This window comes from Herpailurus yagouaroundi, unplaced genomic scaffold, assembly GCF_014898765.1.
Source record: "Herpailurus yagouaroundi ecotype Mexico unplaced genomic scaffold, PumYag 163, whole genome shotgun sequence".
Classification (NCBI taxonomy): domain Eukaryota; kingdom Metazoa; phylum Chordata; class Mammalia; order Carnivora; family Felidae; genus Herpailurus; species Herpailurus yagouaroundi.
Genome location: NW_024412404.1, coordinates 23099097 through 23106497, shown reverse-complemented (window position 1 = coordinate 23106497; position 7401 = coordinate 23099097). Strand labels below are relative to the sequence as shown.

General features: G+C 41.6%; 1 pseudogene; it reads right to left on the bottom strand.

The window, feature by feature from the left end:
- Positions 1-3892: 3892 nt before the first annotated feature.
- LOC121036875 (high mobility group protein B3-like) lies at positions 3893-5015 on the bottom strand (annotated as a pseudogene).
- Between the last annotated feature and the right edge of the window lie 2386 nt (positions 5016-7401).

Sequence of the window (7401 nt, the reverse complement as noted above, 5' to 3'; positions counted from 1 at the left end):
AGGATTATATCATCTGCTAATAGTTCATTTTCTTTACTGATCTGGATTCATTTTTCTTGCCTAATTGCTTTGGCTAGGATTTCCAGTACTATTTTGAATAGAAGTGACAGGAGTGAGCTTTCTTGCCTTGTACCCAGTCATAAGGGAAAAACTTTGAATTTTTCATGATTGAGTATGATGTTAGCTGTGGGCTTGTCATACATAGCTTTTTACAAAAAATATGTTGTGGTATATTACTTTCACACCTAGTTTTTTGAGCATTATTTATCGTGATAGGGTGTTGAATTTTGTCAAGTGTTTTTTTGTGTACTGAGATCATGTGTTTTTTAGCCTTCATTCTGTTAGTGTGGTGCACTACACTGTTTGACTTGCATATAGACTGCAAAGCCTTAAAATATTTATTTGAATAAAATGGCAGGGCATAAAATCAACATATAAAAATCAGTTGTGTTTCTATACACTAATAATGAACCACCCCAAAAGGAAATGAACAGTTCCATTTATAATAGCATCAAAAATTAAAATAGCAATAAACCTAACCAAAGAGGTAAAAGACTTCTGTACCAAAAACTACATTGGGGGCATCTGTGTAGCTCAGTTAAATGTCTGAATTCAGCTCAGGTCATGGTCTCACAATTTTAAGCTTGAGCCCCACATTGGGCTCTGTGCTGATGGCTCAGAGCCTGGAGCCTGCTTCAGATTCTGTGTCTCCATCTCTCTCTGCCCCTCTACCACCCACACTCTGTGTTTCTCAAAGATGAATGTTAAAAGAATAAAAACTACAAAGTATGCTGAAAACTATAAAAAGAGATTAAAAAGAAATCCTCCAAAAATAATAAAACTAAAGGAGATGCAAATAAAAATAATAAAAGGAGATGCAAATAAATGGAAAATGTTTTCATGGATTAGAAGAATTAATATTGTGAATTATCTTCTGAGTTATCTTGTTTTCTGAGGTCCCAGCTGGGCTCAGGCCCTAGAGGTAGAAGCAGACCTTCAGCATTCTCCCATTGTTGCTATGGCAGCTCCAGTGTCAGGTTCAGCTTGACTTGATACACAGCTGGCTGCTCAGAGGGTGGAGTGATACAACTTGGGAGAAAGTTAATCACCCTTGGGGGTAGCTTTAACCAGTAAGAACATTCAACAGAGGATGGCAAGGAGTCAGCCAATACATTAATCCTCCTCCTTCCTGAAGGATGTTCCAAGACACAGTGAGTCTACAGGCTTTCCAAAGATGTGTCAAATGACTAGCAACCAGCTGGGTTTTCTTACTTTCCACACTTCGTGACAAGTTCCTAAGTTTTTATAATATCATCATTTTTCCTTATAGAGGTATGAGATCTCTTACACAAAGAACATTTGCGATTAAAATGTTGGTAATACAGGATACAACTTTTACATAACGGTGAGGAAGTTGAGGGCGAGAAATGAGGTAAAGTAGGGCCAATGAGCCTACCAAAGGCAGAGCCCGGCTTATCTCCAGGTTGTGTTAATCCAAGCCTGCAGTTTCTGTTACAGCACAACCGTGCTCCTTTCTATTCTATATAGGGTGTGCACAATGTAGTATTATATAAAGCAATAGCAGCAAACTTTGTCTGCAAAGGGCCAGATAATGTCTTTGGTTGTTGGAACTATTCAACTCTGCCCTTTTGGTACAAAAGCAACCATAGACTATTCATAAACATAGCTATGTTCAGGACCCACTACATTGTATGTAGGGCCCAGTACACTATCAAGACTTGTAGCTCTGTGTTGAAGAATTTTAAAAAGTCTATAGTGGCCCATTAAACTAAATATGGGGCCCTAAGTGTGGTTCCTCAGTGACTGCAGGTTGCATGCTCATGAGGTCAGCCTTGGCTGTATTTCCAGTAAAACTTTACTAAAACAGGTGATGGCTGGGTCTGGCCCATGGGCCAGTTTGCTGATGTCAGCTATAAAGAATGACATAGTAACATGTATCTTTGCTTGACCCAAGAGGGTTGTGAGTGGGTGCATGCTATGGATTTACCTATTCAGCCATCCTTGAACTTCTCCATATCTAGGCTGAAAGTCCATATACTGATACTTGATCTAGGATTGTCCCTTGGAGAGGGGTGGCCCTGGCCCCAGAAGCTAACAGGTCAGTAGCAATGGGTTCTGACCTAAGCACTTCTCATGCTGTTCCTTCCCATTTACCTCTGGGAAGACAAAACAGGCCTTTTTGTTTGTTCTTTTTTAACTCCAGTTAACTTTGTGTTGACTCTTCCTGTTAGTGTCCTTGACTTCTGAAACACCTTCAAAGACCACCTTGGAAATAAACACAGGGATCCTTTCAGAAGCCTGTCAGCCTTTGATTAGCTCTTGTTGACTTTCTAAGAACATGTCTTATCACTTCTCTTGAGTTTTCAGGGAGGCCTTTGTAGTGTGTGGAATATATATATATATATATATATACACATATACATATATACATATACATATATATATACACATATACATATATACATATACATATATATATATATATAAATTTTTGTATGTGCTTTGTTTCCCCAAATCAGAACTAGTCTCCTGGTGAGTTCCTGGACTTGGCCTGCTGGTTTCCATCACAGCCTGCTTTGGTCTCTCTCACTGGCCTAATGACTCAGGAGCCTCAGCCTTTTCGGGTACTGATGCTTTTCCAGGTAGTTACAGAATTAAAACAAAAAAACTCCATGGTACCATTAGAAGGAGTGTTACCTAGAGAAAGGATTTGGTCTGTATAACTGGAATAGACATCTGACTCTTCCTGTTCCTTCTCTTTGGGATTTGTTTTTACATTTGAAGCCGAAAATGGATTCATATGATGTGAGAACAATGAACTGAGCAATTATGCATTCTACAAGAAGCTCCAAATTCCCGTGACCCCTAGGTGGCTTAGTCAGTTAAGTGTCGACTCTTGGTTTCGGCTCAGGTCACGATCTTGCGGTTTCGTTGAGTTCAAGCTCCGTATTGGGCTCTATGCTGAAAGTGTGGAGTCTGCTTGGGATTCTTTTTCCACCTCTCTCTGCCCCTCCTCCCTTCATGCTATCTTTGTCTCCAATAAACGTAAAAAAACCCTAAAAACTCCAATTTCCCTTATACAAAGTACTTAGCTGTAACAGAGATCATCTCTGGCCTGGGTGGGTCTATGCCTGCCTGCGAGAATGACCTCGGAGCTTGTCTTCTCCGAGCATGATTCTCTTAAAAACCAAACAGGATAAATGTGGAATGTTGTAGCTGCCTTTGCTGCTGTGGGGGACTGTGCCTGTGAGTTGGCATGCAGGCCTCAGCCTAGGTGAGTAGAAAGATGGGTGAGAAACTGAGGCTGCGGCTCTGTGTCAAGGTAACTTCTACACAGCTTTTAGCCATTGTCTGGGGCAATGGTACTTGTGTCACGTAAATAAGATGTGAAGATAGTTGCTGGGCCTTTTTTTTTTTTTTTAATGTAATACTGTTTGTTTAACTTCAAAAACATTTCAGCATTCTAAACATACAAAAAAATAGAACGGTGCAAATTGTGTTTAGTACAGAAGGTTCTTGAACTCATTGATGCAGTGGCTCTTCGCTTTGCTGACAATGAAGGGTTCTACAGTTTGTTTCAAAACAGTTTAAAACTACCGCACTTAACTAAAAAAAGATCCAAACACTTCTCGTGCCAGCTGACACCCCCCTTTTCCACAGCTAAGAATGCCAGTAGAATGCTAGGTCACTATATACAGAAACAAGACAACCTGAAGCTAAACAGATGCCCACTGCAGTGTCCACAGTCCCAGCCTCACAGTGCACGCCCTGAGCTACAGCCCCTCCAAAAGGCTTCTTCCCCACAGCCTCAAGCCACGCGAGGAGCATCAATCAAGATCTTGTCTTGGTGGTTCTGTCCTTTTTTTTTTTAACAAACTATAGATATGTACAGTTGAGAACTCAGGATTTCTAGCCAATAACCATAGAGTTAACACCACCTTACAAATTCAAAAAAGAAAATGCCAGAAACATCTTTAAATGCCTTGTCAAGCCAACAGCAAAGTGCACAGAGTGAGGAGAACATGAGAGCCTTTTCATTTTAAAAATGTTTGGAAATATGTACAACTTTGATACAATTTCAGGGTGCTCCAGACCCCCATGGCCGCTTCATGTAAACCACTGACAATTTCTAGAGCACTTTGAAGAGACTACAATATGACCATGACCCAACTGTGTAATTAAACCTAACGAGGGCAACAGACATGCCTCAAATAAGAGAGGTGTCAATGACGGCGCTCCCTACTCTAAGGTATTCACAAAGAGACAGATAAACCGTTTTTTTTATTCCTCCTCCTCCTCCTCCTTCTCTTCCTCCTCATCTTCCTCTTCCACCTTTTTCCGGGCAACTTTGGCAGGACCCTTTGTGCCATCAAACTTTCCTTTAGACTTCTAGTCAGCGACATCCTTCTCATACTTATCCTTCAGCTTTGCTGCCTTGTTGTAAGGCCGCTTTTCACTGTCCCTTAAATTATTCCACATCTCGCCAGCTTCTTTGCCACATCTCCAATGGAGATACCAGGGTTTGTAGATTTGATCTTGGGGCGGAATTCTGAACAGAATAGGAAGAATCCAGATGGTGGCCTTTTGGGGGCATTAGGGTCCCTCTTCTTGCCTTCCTTAGCTGGTCCCTAATCCTTCATTTCCCGATCATAGCACACTTTGTCTGCCTTTGCCATTTCATCAAATTTAGACTTCTCTTTCCCAGACATTGTCTTCCACCTCTCAGAGCACTTCTTGGAAATTTCTGCAAAATTGACAGGGACCTCTGGGTTTTTCTTATGTTCTTCTCTGCATGTCTGCACAAAGAAGGCATAAGCAGACATCTTGCCCTTTGGTTTCTTGGGATCACCTTTAGCCATCCTGACTGTATTGTTTGCTAGTCTGGGCAGCCTGCTGGGCCTTCTTCCAGTGAGTTGAAGATGAGTATCTGCTGCATTTCTTGTCCTGCGTCCTTCGATAAACTTTCCAGTTTAGTGTTTGGTGAAAGCCCATCGTGTCTCCCGGGTCTGATGGTCAACCCGAACCCATAACAACCACTGTGCTGGATGTCATGCCCAAATAATAATATAGTACCTACCTGCTAGATTGTGAGGATAGAACAGGTTAGTACATGATGGGTCATAGAGAAATGACTGGCACAGATTGGGGCCAATAGGGCTGTGCTCAGTGAGTATTAGTTACTATGGCTTTTACTGAGAATAACCTCTTCATTGTTATGCAGCTTTTCATGTCAAGAATACCTTCATCGCTGTTGCACATAAATGAAAATTTGGCTTGATATTATAATATTGGCTCATTCATTTAAGAGAAGGACCTAATTATTTCTATATTTTGGCTGACTTCTGTATCATAATTTACCCAGAACCAGTAAATCACTTTAATTTTCAATGTTTATTCAATAGCCATTTTCAATTCTTTCAGTATTCTATTCCAGCTGACCTATGTGATAGTTACTCAAGAAATCAAATATTCCTGTTAATATTTTCTTCTCTCACAATTTGAGTGGATAGTCTAGTTCAATCTGTTTTTCTTTAGCTCTAATGCTATTTATTGCTTCTAATTCTTTGTTTTATGGTTTATGATACTGTTCTTAGTTCTTAGTTACCTGATAATGCATAATTGTATATAACTTTCTAAAAAAAGTTATTTTTGATAGATCCATTTCAGGTGTTGGGCTTCTTCACTTTCCCTTCTTTTTTTGATCATCATTATTCCTAAATAAAACTTTGTGGTCAGTGTTTTCATTTCTGTTTACTCCTATTTCCTCATGATTATTTTGCACATGATCAGAGTAGAAGTGATGGGACATTGGAATAAGTGCATTGTCTCTTAGCTATGGTCAGAGTGGGCTTCCCAAGTTTGATATAATTCCTACTATCTGGAAATATTAAAGAGTGGAGGGGGACTCCTGGCAGAGTAATTCTCTTGGATTTGGGGCTGGAAAAGACACTGGAGGTTGTCCTACAATTTGCTTAAACTACTATACTTAGATCTCTCCTGAGAAGCTGATTGACTTCTGTCAAGCTGATGAGTGGGAGAAAATCACTTCCATACCACCCCAGCCATGCAGGCTCTTGCAGAGGGAACCAGAGGTAGAACATCAGGCTGGATTGGGAGCATCTCCAATGAAGGATTATATGAAGGATTATAATTGGCTATCAGGTTATAGGTATGATTAATGCAAGTGGCCATGAACCTGCTTTGCCTCCCTGTTGAGGCAGAAACACTGCAGCCATGGCTGCCTGGTTCTGACTGGGAATCCAGGTAATAGAGCCAATATCTGTGTGAACACTCAGCAAGAGCACAAAGAAATAGCTCTGAATTCCAGGGGAAATGTGCAGAGCTGTGACAAAGTACATTTGCAAGCCAATCTGTGAGCTGGATTAGAGATGTTACTACACCTGTACCCTGCCTAGACACTCTGGATATGGAGTACGTAAATACCTTCTGGCTGCTGCTTGGTAGCTCTGGTGTTTTCTGTGGTGGACTGCTTCTTGTTTCCTGAGGCTTTTTAATTCGAATGAGACTGGGTTGAGGGTAGAGAGACAGGACTCACTCAAGATTACTCATAGGGTTCAGACAGATTTCATTTGCCTGCATGTGTAGGCACACATCAGGAGGGGAGCAGGCCAGAGTGGGCCATGCTCTATATATTTGCCTTCCTATCTGCAGAGCCTGTGGGAGGAGGAACCTTTTACATCTATAACTCACTACAGGAAAACCTGTTCATTTTAGGGATGAATAGCAGGCTTAATGAGTAGGCTCTCCATCCCTGTCTTCCAGGAAGAGTGGGGTCATCCATGTCCCCAGTCTTTGTTTCACAAATCAGAGCTCTGACTTGATAGCAGGTCAGCACAACTGCCTTGCCTGGGTACTTGTTCAATCAGGTACAGAGCTGGCTACTAGGGTAATGCAAATTAGGGGAGAAGGCAGCACACGGGGGTAAGTGGGTGGCAGTGGGAATGGCCTGGAGAATTTAGTGGGCATCAATGCCTAGCTTGTCTTTGAGAAAAGGGCTAAGTGGACTCCAGGTTGTCTGGGAAAAGATGCATGCACCCTTTAGGGTGCATTGAGAGGAGGAGGCAGGAAATGTGAGTAGTCCTGCCAGTCATGATGGGAGAGGGACACCTGGAGACAGGCTTGGAAGATAGAAACGAGAAGAGCACCAATGAGATTGGTGATCAGCCTTTCTAAACTAAGTCCTCAGGGGACATTCACTTGGAACCTTCTTGTCCCTTCTCAGTATGCTGAGCTGATGGTTTCAAAGGATGTCATTGGAGCCATCATCATGACAGTGTGTCATAACATCCCCCTACGGTTTCCTTTAATGTACATGTTTCTGCATATGTGGCAAATAGGCTTTGAGGTATAGAGTTAAGC